This window comes from Geospiza fortis, unplaced genomic scaffold, assembly GCF_000277835.1.
Source record: "Geospiza fortis unplaced genomic scaffold, GeoFor_1.0 scaffold104, whole genome shotgun sequence".
NCBI classification, from domain to species: Eukaryota; Metazoa; Chordata; class Aves; order Passeriformes; family Thraupidae; genus Geospiza; species Geospiza fortis.
Window position 1 is genome coordinate 3,025,357 of NW_005054325.1, and position 16,899 is coordinate 3,042,255.

Consider the following 16,899-nt stretch of genomic DNA (forward strand, 5'->3'; position numbering starts at 1 on the left):
TTCAGCATAACTGAGAGCTTTCAATCAGTTTCTTCCTCTCATGGGGCCTTCAAACAGCACCAGAGCATGTGTTCAACATGCTCTCAGAAACTAGCCAGCCAAATAGGGAGGGTCAGTCATCTCAGCAACTCTGTAACATACCCACAGCATGCCCGCACTGCCTTTTTCCTTTATTTCTTTTTAATACATAAACCTAGTTGAGAACAAGTAGGAAGATGTCCCAGAATTTAAAAAATGCCTTTGTTAAAATACACAGTTCCTACAAAACAATTCCAGTTTGCCTTAGTTCAAATGCTGAATATAATCTTCCCAGCAGGAATCTGAATGCAAACATAACGTCTCACAGGGTCAGAATGGCTTTTTTTTTTTTTTACTGGTTTAACTAAATGTATGCTAAGTGTTATAAGAAATAGAGTATGTCAAAAAGGGCCTTCTCTCTACCTGACAGATTTCCACTGCTATTTCTGTTTCTTCCTCCCCGCTCCTCTTTCCTTGCTGGTGTTTACTTTGGCTCTGTTTTTCTTGTGTCCCTTCAAAACCTCCTTGTCCTGGATTGGCCTTTGGGGCACAGAGGAAAAAGGAAGAGGTATTGCTTCACAGTCTCTTTAAAGGTCATGCAGTCTGAACTGGACAGGGACAAATTCCAAGTCACTTTAAGCTCCTCTGATCACAGGCACATCCATGCAAACTACTCTGGAAACAGCACGACAACATTAAGGTTGCATTAAGCTCAATAAAATATACCCTGCCTGTCAACATAGCTGATTAGCCCAGGCTCAGTGCCCCATGAATCACAGACATATGGTTTCCAGGAGGCTCAGGATAAACAGAGCAGTATGGAGGCATGCCCTAAGTACTAAATACGTCTGATATCTGCAAAGGGCGTCAGGGCATCAGCACATCCAATCGATCCAGGACAGCAGCCCCCAGTGCATCTCATGATTTCAGCTGGTGGGGAAGAAGCGACTCGTCTCCTGAGGAGCCTAGTCCTAGCTTGGTAAGCTTTTTACAAACTAGGGCTGATGTGAGCTTGTTTGCCGGCCGCTGCTGATAAGATGTAGCATGCTGTGGTCTGTGGACATGTTTTCTTGTTTCAGCTTACACCAGCACGCTGAGCCTGAAGGGATGACTGGCAAGAATAAGGTGCTTGTGGTGGAGGAGACCACCTCTAGGCAAGCATGCAACTGAGAAAAGTGTTCCTTAAAAAAACATCAGCAGCCCACAAGTCCTGGAGCAACAAACAAAGCCAGTCTGACGCCGAGGTTTGTGTACCATCTCAGTAACCAATAGCCAGTTAATGCTGGATTCTTCTCCAAGGCATTCTCCTCCTCCCACAAATCCTGTGGTTTCCACAGCATACACAAATTTGTCAAACAGAAAATTGCACTGTTTTGCTTTATGCTAATGTTTAAACATGATTTGTATTGAGCTATTGTACAAACATTGGTTAAGAACTAATTGGGGTTTTTTAATGGGTTTATGTCCTGCTCACAATTGCCAGGAACTATCAGTGTGTTGAGAAGAAAAAAGATTCCTTTAGTTTTGACACACAGCAGAGGTTTTTAAATAAAGCAGACAACTGAAACAATCACAAGATCTTCAATATGTCAAGGAGATTTGCAGTGTAAGAAAGGTCTGCTGGCTGTCTCAGTAGTGCCCAGCAACCTTAAAAAACCCCACAGGCAATAAGTCGCACCAGCAGGAGTAATTTCAGCAGCACACTGCAATAAAACAGTGTTGCAGAAGCTGGAGGGCAACACAAGCAGGTACAACACAGCGGAGGAATCCCAAACTGCAAAAGCAACCTTTCCAGCTTGTGGAAACAGCCCAAAGGTCCCCATGACACCTGCTGTTTCTGTGTTGCTGTTGTGCTCTCAAGGAAAGGTTGCTCCATTGGGGCTTTCCCACACCACATCAATAGCCAGCTGCAGGTTTGGACAATGGGAGCAATTTGAAGCTGGACAAATTGAAGAAGCCAAAAGCTTCTCTGGCAGAAAGTCAAAGTTTGATGAGCTGTATTTAACAGCCTTACAATCCGGGGAGTAATTAATAAGTAATTTAATAATAAAAAGGAAAGAGGAGGAAGGGCAGAAGGAAAGATTCTGCAAACAAGCATAACTCTCTGGAGCTCACTGAGCCCTGGAAAGGTTTCCTAATATGACAGTGAGGGCAACAGAATACAGTAAGGCATTGTCAGACTGACAGTTGTCAGGCATTCTGGGATTTGAATTCTACTGCTTCCTGATGGGCATAGCATTAAATTCCCCTTTTCAAATGAAAACTCTATTTTAACCCTTTGCCCAGGAAAGTTATAATTCCTTTCTATTAAAAATGTAATTAAACCACAAAATGCAGAAGTATCTAGGGATTTACAAAACAAAAAGCTGTGTAGGTTTAAAAAACCATAAAATTCCATCTAATAAGAAGTTAATTACAAGGAATCTGGTTATCGATTAGCATCTTGTGTAGTAAGATCAAAACAAACAATTCTGGTATCTGGTTATCTAGACAGTAATAAGAGTTAAATCTGCATTCATGGAACAGTAAAGTCAGAATTTTTAAGCACAATTGCCACTCTGTTGTAGGCCTGGACTTATGCTTGAACACTATCCCAAAGCAGCAGATCTTCAGACTGGCGCCCAAATTACACAGAACAAAATTTTATTATCATAAGGGGTTTTTCACCCCTTTTTGCTCAAACTCAAACAGGCTGAATTTAACTTTTTGCACAGTACTAAATATGAAGGGATGGGATTAAGTTTTTTTGGGAGGGGGGAAGGGAAGGGAAGGGAAGGGAAGGGAAGGGAAGGGAAGGGAAGGTTGGTTACAAGATAACCACCTCCCCAGTCCTGTTTTGTTGTCTGCTCCTCACTCCTCTGGGAGATGTCAGACTCCACAGCAGTCCTTGTCCTCAGTTTGCAGACTTATCAAATGTAACACTAAGTCTTGGCACTGGTGGTAGAGGAAGAAGTAGGTTGGACTAAGCTCCGGCAGACCACACAAGCATTCCACGGATGCACTTTCTCACATGCCATGTGCTGAAACACTGCTTAGGTAAAGATAAGGCAGCAGAGCAGGGGCACTGTGCCTCACACACAGTGTTAGGCTGAAGGCAGACAGCTTGCAGCCACAGAAATAGCTCGGGTAGCCAGTAAATCAATATTTGTGTGTTATTGTTCTCACATACATCCCATTTGCTGATCCAACACATGTTCCCGCAGAAACAGGATCAGAGCGGCTGCCAGCAGCCAGCAGGCAACCAGAGCCTGCTCCCCCTGGAGCCGGCCACAGGTGTGCTGCCTCCAACCAGCAGGCAAAGATCCACGGCTCCTTTTAATTAAGGAATAATCCCTTTACATTACAAAAGGACTTGTAGAAGGGGGCATGGCTTGCTCCAGCATTTCTCCTCCTCGGCACAATATCACAGCTCTCTCTCTCCAGTGCACAGCAGCTGCTTTTCATGACTCCTTGTCCTATTTCTGAGCAAACCAGAACAAGAAACACCATCTTCCTATGTGACTGGCAAAGAGGTTCCCTTCTCTTACAGTACAAGGAAACAGAAACTAAGAGAAAACCAAGGACGTTTTCTGGTAGTGTGCATTCAGTGGTGCTCTACACCCCAGTCTAGCCGAAGCAGTCATCATTTTGGGACAGCAGCAACTCAGCAGCCGTGAGGACATCAGAGATGGGCTGCACCCAAGGGTCCTGAGAAGAGGTTGCTGTTCTAAAGGTCTGCTCTCTCTTGTCCTGGAAAAATCACAGAGACCAGCAGAGATGTCCCACACCTGGAGCAAGGCAAACATTGCACCCACCTCCAGAAAAAGCTTGAAGACAATATAGTGAGTTGTCAAAGAAGGTATAAGGGATGGCTGGCCTGCCTTGACCAAAGGAGTACAGCTTTTAATCATACAAATAACCCCACCAGTCTCCCATTGTTTTCTTGCATAAGGGCAAGTTATGGATGCTATTATGCTATTACATTACCAAAAAAAAAATAGAGAAGCATGTAATTCCCCCTCTACATTCTCAATTATATATTTGTAACTGTTGCGCAAAATAAAAAATCTTCATGTGCTTAAAATCTGCACAAGATAAAACAAACAGTCACCCCAAGTAATCCATCTGCAATCCAGCCCATTAGAAAAGCTCATGTCAGGATTATCACACTAGATCTGACAGAAAAATCTTCTAGAAAATATATGCATGGATGACCAACTTCTAGAAGCTTTTGTCAGCTCTACAGACAATTACTCCAATAGGCCCAACACACCAGCCTTCTTTTTTTTCCTTAGCCAGCAAATTAATGTTATTAAGTACACAACCTTTCTTCAGTGGGCTACACAAACAAAATACACTCAGTTAATTAATGCTGCAGTAATTTCTTTGATCTTTCAATGAAAACAAAATTTAAAAGTCATGCTACTTCAGCCTAGAAGCTTAGGGTTAAAAAGCTTAGGAACTCATCCGGGACTTTGAATCCAAGAATCATTGGGCTGATGTCATTAAAAGAGCTGAATTAGACTTGTAATTATTCCCTTATGAGTTCTGTCATCTATCTGAGGAAGAAGGGTGTTCACTTCTGTCCTCAAAATTGATTTACTTTAGTGAAAAAAACAGGAGGGTTGGGGAGAGCAAGAACTTGGTTTTACTGTGCATCTGATAGAATAGAAGAAAATAAGTGTCAATAGTGAACAAGATGCCTGCCAGTCAATGGGAGCCATACCTTCTGTTTACATGGCATGGCAGTTTCCCTGAGATCCCCAGCATAAATCCTATCTCCACAGTTCCAGCTGGCTGTCCACTGCTTAGTGCAGTAGCACTTCATTAACATGCAAATGCTTGACAGTTATTGGGCTTAAGTACATCTGCATATTTATAAACAACTATTCCAAACCACATCCGCTTTTAAAGAAACTGCTTAATGACATTGAACCTAAAGTCTCTCTCATATCCATTAAACAATAAGCTGCAGCCAGAACCATATCTGTATGGTGCTTTTAAAAATATTTCTCACATATCTAGGTCAAAAAAATTTGTCAGTCAGTTTGTTCTTTTGTGGCAATCAAACTTTTCTCTCTATTAAACCCCATTTTTCTATTGAAAAGGCAAAAATAACTTAAAAAAAAGTTATGGTTTAGAAATCAATATAAGGTAAATCTATGGCAATAAAACGCAAACATCCAGTAAACCATATTTAATGTTTTATCCATAATCTATAAAATATTCAATCAAAATAGACAATCTCTGTATTTTCAAAGCAAAGGTTTGAGAAGCACCAGACAACCAATGCACAGAATTGAAAGTTGCCCCAAAAATCTACAGACTTAATTTCTTTGCTCACAACAATAATTCTGCACATCTAAGGATGACTTCTATGTGTCCTCCAATGTCGCATCATTGAAGGCACATATCAAACCCACCATAGACACTCCTACTTCTAGCAGCACATTCTAACCAAAGCATCTGAAATTTTAATGTGAAGTCCCATAGATTTGGCCATGAGCTCAGATTTCTCAAAAATTTTCATGAAAATTACATTTTGTGATAAAAATATTAAAAAAACCCAAAACTGAATTTATTTTTAAGTGGACAGAAACATGCCAAAACCAGTGTGTCACAAACCAGCCATGAATATCAGAGACACATACATGGACAGTTTCTGCACATGAACTGTAAAACTTGAGGATGCTGTTACAAACAAGAGGTAAGAATGAGCTCTGCTGCTATGTGTAAAGAAAGTAGAGGTCTGAAAGACAAATACCTTCTCTGTAGAGACCTAATCTGGACAATCCCTGCTATTGGGATTACATAACAAGCTCCATTGCATCTCCTGCTTCTGGCCCAATATTTACAGAAACATCTTAAAGGATAACAGTGATGAGGAGGAACTGAAATATCTGAAATGTTGAAATAATAATCTGAAATGTAACATAAATACCACAGTAAAATACAGAAGCATAAGCATTGCAAGCTTAATTTTTCTCATATTTGGATGTATCAATATCCCTGCATCAGAGTCAATTATGTTCTCAGCTCTCTCTGGAGTTCTCTAAGAAACATCCAACAAATGAGAAGTCCTGGAAGAGAGAAGAGATGTCATAATAACTACCATTGCACAAAATTTAATTTACAAAAATACAAAAATCTGGGAAACTGAACCTAAGAATTCATGGTGGGTTTCTGGATGTTGGGTTTTTTTTTGGGGGGGGGGGGGGCGGTGGGTGTATTTTAGGTTAAGAAAATGTGCAATAAACCCAGATATTCTCAAGTGAACAAAATATGAAAAAAATCCAAACTGCACTCATTAAAAACTAAGTATTTTGCATATACAGGAGCTAAATTTGTCTGCATATTTCCCATTCTATGTATAGGAAATGCTTCAGACCAGGAGTAACTACTACAGCAACACAGATGCATATATTTCCATCTACACATGGGATGTTGAAGCTCAATTACAGGATAATTCCACATACAATTCACATTATATACTATGATCATTCTCAAAATAAAAGAAAAAAAATTAAGATAAAACATTTTCATGAGAAGACACTTGTATTGGCTTTGTGTATGTAACACAAACTTTGTGCTGTCTCTACACTTTTAATTCATTTTTCATAGCTTACAATTAAGAATAGTAGTGCAGCCAACTAGGACTTATTTTGTTCTCATTGCCTAAAATTTGGCCCCATTACAGCACATAAAGATTGAAGGTAGCATTTTAAAAACTCCCAACACATTTTAGCTTTTAAGGCTCTTCTTCAGAGCCATGCTCAGAAACATTGTCTCACTGGAAGTCAGTGAAACAGCCTTCAATGTCCAAACTTTTTATAAAAATATTGGCCTTAGAAATCTTCAATCCATTTGTACTTTCTGAAAGTTTTACCACCAGCCTAGAAATTTTCCCTCTGGTATACCTTCTTATAAAGACAACCAAAAGGGCAGGTTTTTTATTGAACAAATACTCCACAAAGAAAATACTAGAATGCATGGTGGGATGGTTTGTTTTATGAGCAACTGGTTTAGGGTTTTTTGAAGATAAAGTTTGATGTTGTGGTTTGAGCTGGCCTGTGTACCACTTGGGCATTCATTTTCGTTCTTATACCAGTGATGACACAACTGATGAAATAAAGACCTTATTGGAGGTGATATACTAATGGCATCTCATCATCAGGGCAATTGCATTTTGTGGCAGCTTACTGTTAAGACAGAGAGCTGGTTCTTGCACAGCCCGTTGGTGATGTTCACCTTACCTTTCTACCTCAACCTCCAAATGAGAGAAATGCTGCCTACATGCGATTTAATATCAATGTGACAAATCACAACTTCACATAAATGATAAATGTAGTATACCAAAATAATACCAGCAAAAAGGTGTGGGAGATGCAACTTCTCATCACTGAGATCCTCACTGAGTTTCTTCTCCTGTACCTCAGTGTGTGCTTAAAACTGAGCCCTCTCTGATAAAGTAAAAGAAAAGAATGGATCAAAGAGACTGCAAAAAGACATCAGTGTATTGCACTTGGAACAGACCATGACCTCTGAGCTATGTGATATGTGCCCAGTATGGGGCAAAAAATAAGGACACTGAGGAGACTTTTTGGAGTACAGTATGGTTAAAATAACTTTTTATCAGGAGTGCCAAGTGGAGAGGTGCTTGGGAGCGGTCCCTTCTAACTGAGGCTGAGCTATATCTGCTCCTTTCAAGCTTCATCACTTTGCTTAAGGTCAATACCAAGGATTTGGAAGATAGATAAAATCCAAGAAAGCAAAATATCTGCTCCAAAGAAGTACTCCTTAGTTTCTTTCTTTGATATGAAGTGTTAACCAGAGTTTAGTGTCTTTGAAAAGACCCTGAAAAATCATGTTACCCTTTTAGACAAAGCTAGCTTTGAAGAACACTGAGTAAAGAATCTCTTTTTAAAAATGAGCACTCACACTGCCTTGGATTATGTTTTAGTTTATTTCTATTACTGAACATCATTTAAAAAAAAAAAGGTGTGATTATATAAGACATAGACAGGAATCTGATTTACAGAATGCAGGTCAGACCCAAGGCATATCTGACCAGCATACTCATACCAGCACAGCACAGCTGATTATTGCCCACTATGTGCAGAATACTTTGAATATGCTAACAACATAAGAATTTAAAGAAAATCAAAGTTTAGTACACTTTCATAGTCTTCTACAAAACTAAAACTTTTAGCTAAACAGCACCCTCAATTACCAAGTGGGTTAGATATTTTTACTTTCAAAGACCTATTTTCCAGCAAATTAAATTGTTTGGCCTGAGGTTTTGCTTTTCTATAAACATAAACTTCAGTTTTCACAAACGAATTGAAGAATACACACTGCAAAATCCTGGAGGCCTTTACTTTGGGAAGCCTTAGAAGACGCTTTGGATCAAGAACTGGCAACATGCCTGTCAGTTATGAACACGCCTGCTTTTTCTTCCTATTTTTTTTAAACTCAGGATCATCTCAGATCTCTCTGTCTGGTAGAAAATTTAAATCTGTGCACAGACACTTTGTAAAAATAACTTAAATTTCAATACATAAATTCTCTAAGTTTGTCCTGGAAGGACTTTCCTTACAAATGCAACTAAAAAGCTGGTGTTGGGCTGTAGAGGATCACTCTGCTCCTCAGTTGGTGAAGTACCACAGAGAATTGCAGGAGAGAATTAATTATTTTGCCCTTATATGAGGGCTGGAACAGCATACAGTTAGTGCAATTTGCTCTTATACTACATAAAGGGAGAACAAAACATCAAATAACTTGTCAGTTTAAAGAGTGCTTTCTCTTTGAGGGGAGGGAGAGGTGAGAAGGGATGTATATGTAAATGAGGCAGAGAAACTACAGAGGAAAAAGATGCAAGCAAATAATTAAAATCTGTATCATAATGCCTACATACAACATACCCACTGAGATTACAGGACCAATACTGATTCTAGCATCAAACTTTTCAATGTTACATTTTACAACTTAATAACTTTCTTTTAAAATATGTGCTTCGTGTGTAATCTCTATTGTAGCACAATGGGCCCAAGATGATTTTTCAAACAAAGATAGACTTTTATCAAACAGAAAGTGAAAACTTCTTTTAAACTCTGATCCCAGCTCTTTGATCCAAGCAGCTGAATGTCTGAAGCCACACAGTTTCATTTCAGCTTGCACAAAACCAGAAGTTCTTCTGCATGTTATGGTTTACACCTACCTAATGAGCTACATGGCCAGGTGTTAAAAGACAGATTCACATTCTGGTTTGACCTGAGTAAATTTTTCAATTTTAAGTTGACACTCCTGAAAGTATTTACTTCTGTATTCAAAGGCAGTATTAAAAAAGAGGAAATGGTCCTCTGGTGTGGGGAAGGTATTTATTCCCCAAGCATTTTTACCTGTATTCTGTTTTTCCAATAAAATCAGGACTTTTGACTTGGTAAGAAAGAGATTTCTTCAAAAAAAGGAAAAGCAGCATCTTTATTAAATCAAAACAGATTTGGACACTTGTCATTCTACAAAATGCAGATGATTATGAGGCCTAAGACAAGAAGCAAAAGCTTAGCAGTGTTATTTTTTTTTCTCAAGGTTCTGGCTGTCTCATATGTCAGACAGGCATGTGTATTATGCACATCCAGCAGGGGACAAAGATCAGAAATTTAAAGGAGCTGTTTGTGATTTTGGATGGGATGTGGCACACAGATGAAAGAGCAAACATTTTTCCCCTTAGTTTAATGCTAGCACTAGATTCCTAAATTAAGCCCAGCAGGAAATAAACATCCACCACAGATTTCAAAAGCTATCTCACATCTTTGTATTAAAACGTGTTATTTTAAGAGTCCCAAATGTTGCATGTCTGATTTTTATTAAGTCCAGAGCCAACATAGGAAGTGTTATTTGACTTTAGTTTAAAAGAAAGCAGAAAATATCAGTGGACAATGGGATGTAAATTGCAGGAAGCCAAAACAAAATTGAAGAGTATCAGATAATGGGACTGATGCTATTATCTATAAGAATAAGAAGGCCACAGGATTCAAAAAATTACTTTGATGACCTTGAGAGCTCACTCAGACTACAGAATATCAAGTTAGCAGATTTTCCAGGGAGAGTGGAGGGACAACAGTCTCAATTTTTCTCTTCCAAACAAACTGGGTACATGTTTCTGATGTGCATTTCTGATTTCCTTCTATGCTAAATACCTACAATGTTGTACTCCAAAGGAGAACAAAATAAAACATCACTCCACATGTTCCTCACGCATTTCATGTGTGTAGTTCTTGGTGAAAAGAGTAATTCTATGGCCGTATACCAATGCAATTAAAAGTTCCAACTCTGAAAATTCCTTATACAAAGTCTAGAACTACCAGGATAGGATTTTTCCCAGCTCAATCACAATACACTAAGCTTTTATTTAGGAGTTTGCAGATACTATTTTTTTTTTCTTTTCTTTCCCACTGACTTTGATGATGTTTTGGGATTAAATCAAGGAGTAGACAGTTCCCATGAGATGAAAGACACTGCAAAAAAACACTTACTTAGAAGATTTTTTAAAAAAAGAAACAACCTCTAGGAGTTTGTTATGTGTTTATTTAAAGGAACACTCCCTTGAAGGGGCTTAGAGTTCAATATTTTAAATAAGTTTCTGCTTTATCAACTCTAGTTGGAAATAAAATGCCCTTTTTTTAATTACCAAGCTGATCAAAATTACAACAGGACATTCTCAAGTAGACTAAATATATTTTTACAGGCAGAAGAATTCTCTCATTTATGGCCAATTACAACTCCCAGCAACCCTTACTCCAGTGACACCATTTCAACAAGGTTCCACACATCCCTCCTCCATCAGCTAACTCCCAGCTGGGCACAGAGGCAGTACTGCTATGGCAAAGCCTGAGCCATGGTCCAAGAGGTTCAGCCAACCTCTCAAGTCAGACTGAGCACAGACCTGGTAGGCTCACACATCCCTCAGAAAGGACTAATTTATCTTCCTCTTCTAGTCAGTCCCATATTTCATAACATTTTTATTGCTTTCCCCTTCCAACTCTGCCCAAACCTCCTAAGGCCAAGACCTTAATAACCTCCAAAGGTTATTGGGTGAAGGGATGAGGCAGAAGAGGTGGGGAGGGAGAAAAAAAAAAGAACAAAAAGGAGAGAGGAGAAATAAAAAGGGAAAAAAAGGTCTTGTTTTCTTTGGGAAGTAGGCTAAAGACTTTGACAGCAGGCAGAATTGTGTGCACATGAATGAGCTTTCTCACACTCCTGAGTCAGTTGACCCAGAGGAGAAAGAAGACCTTTGGTTTCTGCTCCTGACACCACTTCTGCATGCAGTGTAAGCCAAGCTGATTTATGTTTCCATTTGTGCAGGCTTAGAATAAGCCCATAGTAACTTACATACATCTTCCACGTTGTGGACAAGAGTAATTTATTAGGGGTAACAGGCTTTAAAACCCCTGGGTAAAAAATGCAAAGAACTAACTCAGTAGTTTCTAACTCAGGGCCTGATTGGCATCAGCAGATTCACGAACTACTTCAGGTACCTACATTCACCAGCTTGTGTCTCCAAGTTAGAGGTCTCATTTTAAGTTTCCTTAACTTGAAAAATCCACCTCTGTGAGGTTTTGGCTGTGAGGCTGATGAGGTATTGGATTTACTATGAACTCAGGTTAAAAATTATGCAGGACCTTAAGAAAATGCTGGCAAAATCAGAAGCAAATACCAGTTAACCCCCAGAACTCATCTCTCACAAAGGGCCAGCGAAACTCTGCTTAGAATTCCCTGAATGTTTCAACCTACAGGTGTAATAATTTGGCCCATCTTTGCAAAAGATGAGTTCATCCTTTGCAAGTTATCTGTTCACATACACTATAGTAAAAACCATAAAAATTGTGTTTGCTGTTCTTTGCCAATTTTGGAATCTAGGAAAGAATCTTTCTTCCTTTCATTACATTTCTTATCTTGTTAATCTGCTTAAAGTTCATATTTCTCTACAACCTTAAAATGCAGATTTATCCCTTTATATTTGATCCTGTGTTTCATTCCAATCACTAAGCTATTATGCAGGCTTTGCTCTCAAAATGTGCCCAAAGACTATGAAGCAGTAGCACTATGTTAAATTGTTCTAGAAGTGTGAAATACAGAATTGTTTTTAAACATGATTTGCTTTTGTTTTCAAAAGCGGGTGTGACATAACTGCTATTTATCACACTCAGTGATGTCATTGCATTAACATGGGCTGTGGCTGTTTCTTGGACATGTCTGTGCTCAGTGGACTTGCATTTAAAACATAAAAAATACAGTTAAAATACTTTTAAAATTACAAATGTGAATTATTATGTTCACAAGGAAATTCTGCTTTATTTTTAATGCTACACTGCCAAAAGATTTGTCACTGGAAGCAGTGAAATGTTAGAAGTTTGGTATCATTACCTCAGCATATTCAGGAATTTAATCTGATCAAATTGTGGAATTGATTTTTAAAGCTTCAGCTTAGGAAAGTAGGGAGGAGATGCCTGGGAAAAAAACATCCATTCCATCTGCAGAGTGGAATTGATTATATGTTCTGGATGGCTTATGCTCTAGGACTACAAATAATTGCAGGTGACTTTGGTTACTAGAGGAGCTATTAGTCAGCCTGAATTATTGACACATTTTTGTGTAGTGTAGCTGCAAATACCTCCCTCAGTTTTCTTTTTCACTCTCAAAATGTAAACATTCAGAGCTATCATGGAAAGGAAGGTCAAAATGTTCAACACAGGAACAAGCTATTACAGAATGTAAGATTCCATCAAAACTAAACTTTTATTTTGCAGCTTGTACACGGGAGAAAGTTTACATCTCCTCTTCCATTAGCTGCTCTTAAGATAATTTCACATCAAGATATATATGATACATCAAAATTTAAAAACTTTCCACAAGAGGCCATTCCCTTTCAATACTCTGAATCAACCATGATAGTTGAACAAGTGATCATTAATTATTTGGCCTTACTCTTACTATTCAGTGTGAAGTCCCATGTCTTGTTTACCATGTACTGTTCAAAGCCTGATTTGAACAATGAATTATTCATTTGCTTGTGGGTTTTCCTACAGTGCTCATCACAACATCTGAATGCATCACAAACATTAAATGACTCATTTTCACATCATCTTTGTGTGATGATATGAATGATATCATTGTATGCACATTACAGAAGCAGGGGCATGACACAGGGAGACTAAAGCATCTGTTAATTCCAAGTACACAAATGGAGGCTTGCAGGGGCAAGTTTCTTCAAAATACTTACATTTGTCACACCATTCTAGCCAGCTTCAGTAGCACATGTGGACCATAACCAGAGGTGGTCTCAGAGCCGGCCCCTAGAAAATGAGAAAGAAAATCAGAATTCCCTTATCACATGAAGACACTGTGGTTTTAAACTATACTGTATATTAGATTTGATGAGCCAAAAATGTAGACAGTGGAAGGAAAGAAATTCTTAGAAGAAGCTGTTACACTGCAGAGGTATAAAAGAAGGTAAACAGCAAAACCTCAGATACAACAGATGCACCAATGCACAATGAGAATTTGTGCTGTGCTGCTTTACAGAGACCACCATATTCAGAGGATATCTCTTTTTCATTAGACATAAGGGAAACAGAGTGATGAAGGATGAAGAAAAGGCTGAGGTGCTTAATGCCTTCTTTTCCTGTTTTTCACAGTCAGAGCAGCCTGAGCTTGAAGAAGGGAGCAGAATGAAACCCCCATCGTCCACGGGGAAATGTTCAGTTACCTGCTATGCCATTTAGACATGTGAGTTCATGGAGCCATCATAGAATCCACCCAAGGGTACTGAAGGAGCTGGTGGAAGTGCTCACTTGAGCCACTTTCCATCATTTACCAGCAGTCCGTACTAACTGGGAAATTCCCATTGACTGGACATTAGCAAATGGGATGCCCATCTACAAGAAGGGCCAGGATCTGGAGAATTACAGGTTTGTCAGCCTAACCTTGATGCTAGGGGAGCTCATGGAAGATCAGCTTGAGTGTCATCATGCAACATGTCCCATGTATCCTAGGGATCAGGCTCAGCCAGCAAGAGTTTATGAGAGGCAGGTCCTCCTTGGCCAAACTTATCTCCTTCTGTGACAGGGTGACAGGCTTGGTGGAAGAGGGAAGGCCTGTGGATGTTGTCTGCCTGGATGTCGGTAATTCCATTGCCACTGTTTCCCACAGCACTCTTTTGGAGAAACTGGATGCTAATGGATTGGATGTGTTCTGTTCTCTGAGTAAAACACTGGCTGGATAGCCTGGCCCAGACAGTGGTGGTGATAGGCCAGAGAGTGGTGGTGACAGGTCAGTCCTGTTCAGTAGCATTATTGAGAACCTGGACTAGGGGACTGAGAGCACCCTCAGTCAGTTTGCAGGCAACACCAAACTGATGTGGTAGGAGTCTCAGTCTGGGGGAGGGTAGGAAGTCTCTATGGAAGGATCTGGACAGGCTGGATTGATCAGCTCAGGACAGTTGTATGAGGTTCAAAAAGGGGAAGCTCTGAGTCCTGCATTTGGGTCACAACAAGCCCAGGCAGTGCTACAGGTTGGGGCAGTGGTCAGAAAGCTGCCAAGCAGAAAAGAGCACGGGCATGCTGGTTAACAGCAGCTGAACATGAGCCAGGGGGTGCCCAGGTGGCCAAGACCATTGGCATCCTGGTGATGCTCAAAATTATAACAGGACATTCCCAAGTAGACTAGATGTATTTTTAGTCTAATTTTCATATCAGGAACACTGGTCAGCAGGACCAGAGCAGTGATTGTCCCCCTGTACTTGGCACTGGTGGAGGCCACACCTCAAGTGCTGTGTTCACTTCTGGGCTCCCACCACAAGACATTGAGGGGCTGGAGCCTGTTCAGACAAGGGCAATGGAGTTTGGGGAGGGTCTAGAGCACAAGTCTGATGAGAAGTAGCTGAGGGAGCTGGGGGTGTTTAGCCTGGAAAATAGGAGGCTCAGGGGGTCCTCTATTCCTTGCTACAACTGCCTGAAAGGAGGGTTTAGGTAGGTGGAGTTGGTTCCCTCTCCCAAGGGAGAAGGCCTCACTGCACAGCCAGGAGCACACCAAGACTGCCATCAGAGATTTTAAAAGGCTTGGGACTGTGTGTTTAAACAATAGGGACCATCTTAATCTTTCCTTGTTGGATGTAATTCACTCAAATACATCTGACCTCATTTAAATATAATTTAAAATCTCTACATGCTAGTTGTAGGTATAGTTTCTACTATGACAACTTCTTCCACAGTTTGATCCTTTTGCCAGTGTCTAAACAAAATTGTACATCCAGACCATCTGCCATTTTACTTAGAGTTCCAATAAATGGCTATCCTTACACAAGGTTTACCTTTCTACAAGTGAAAACAGTTCCAAATGGTGTTAAACTTCCCTAAGTGGCAGACATGAAGACAAAGCTGCTGTAGTGGAAAAAATCCTTTCACAATTACTGTACTACAAAAATGGAGGGTTTTCTGCTTCAATTCCAATAACCATGGTATTTCCATGAGAAACACATGTGGATATGCAAGGCAGCACATGTTTTGTGTTCAGCAGCTGTAACACAACCCAACAGGCTGCTAGTTATAGACCAACACTGATTTTTCAGAAAACTGAGAACCTCTTCTCAGTTCTGCAAAAGGTCTCTTACAGACTGTGAACAAGTTATTGGAAGATCTTTCTTGCCTTCAAAAATCTGATTTAATTACAGAAATCAAATTATAGAGGAAGGGCAAGCAGGTTTGTCCTATATACACTTGCAGTGTCTTTCATTCCTTGATGCTAATTTTTTTCATGGTTTTCCAGACAGCCTGGGAAAACTCCCTCTGAATTCAGTAATCCAAATGAATTAGCTACAAACCCAAACGGCTCCTCTAGTCTTTGGAGAAGTCCCCATTCATGATTCACTAAAAGTAGTGGTGCTACCACAGCAGAAACAGGCGACTGGGTTTGTGGCTCTCTGTGAAAGACTTTTGAAATCACCTGGAATGCCTGTCATACAGCTGACAGTATCACTGTCACACACCAGACATCAGTGCCAGATGTACAAGGTAATTCTGAATCAAGGTCTAATGGGAGGGTTTTTTCCCCTGTGGGAAGGCAGAATGTCCAGGAGAAAAAGCTGTAAGGACTTCAGCAGGGAGGCACTAAGTCTCCCAGTGTTTATGTGTTATCATTTGGAGCTTGGCTCCAATGCTTTAATTTCTGTCAGTCACTGGTTTTAAAGAGGCTGAGTTTAAAATGCTAACCACTGCTGAAATCACTGGCCAGCCATCAGACAACACTGACACTAAACCTGCAGGAGAGGAGACAGCATGGAAGAACTATGCCCCCATGACCATTTCTGCTCAGGACTTGAGCTAATGCCCAGCTCTTACTAATTCATGTCACTCATGGTCACTATATCTTCATATAAAATTTTCTCCCCTTTTTTTTTTGGTCTCATTACAAATTACACTAAACTAAAAGACACTTTGGCTTAAGTAGATCAAAAAAGTAAAATTTGCTTTGGGAAATAAACTTATCTCAAAAATTCAGCTCATCCCAATTTTAATATAATACACACTCCTAACCCCTGCACAAGCTTTAGGCCTCCTGTTAGGAGACTGCAGGGATTTTCCAAACACCATTTTCTTCTTATGTCTGACTGTTTCAGAAGCAAAGTTGACATGTGTTACTAGTGAGCAAGCCTAGGAAGAAATCAGATCTGAGCACTTCCTACCCAGAAGAATTCAGAAGGTAAAGCAATAAATATGAATTGAGGGCTTTATGATAAGACTGAGATCTCAAAGACTACAGACTGTACTTAAGCATGAGAGAGAAGAGAAAGGAGAAATAGTTCAAGACTCAAGAGTGTAAGCTGGCTTACACAAGAGTCACCAG

At 39.9% G+C, this 16,899-nt stretch overlaps 1 long non-coding RNA gene across 4 annotated transcripts in view; it reads right to left on the bottom strand.

The window, feature by feature from the left end:
- Positions 1-16,899, bottom strand: part of LOC102032880 — a 257,711-nt gene that overhangs the window by 85,241 nt on the left and 155,571 nt on the right. For all 4 annotated transcript variants that reach the window (XR_001335651.2, XR_004081715.1, XR_004081716.1 and 1 more), the window contains exon 5: positions 13,280-13,352. This is a non-coding gene — a long non-coding RNA (uncharacterized LOC102032880). The remainder of the gene's footprint in view (positions 1-13,279; positions 13,353-16,899) is intronic.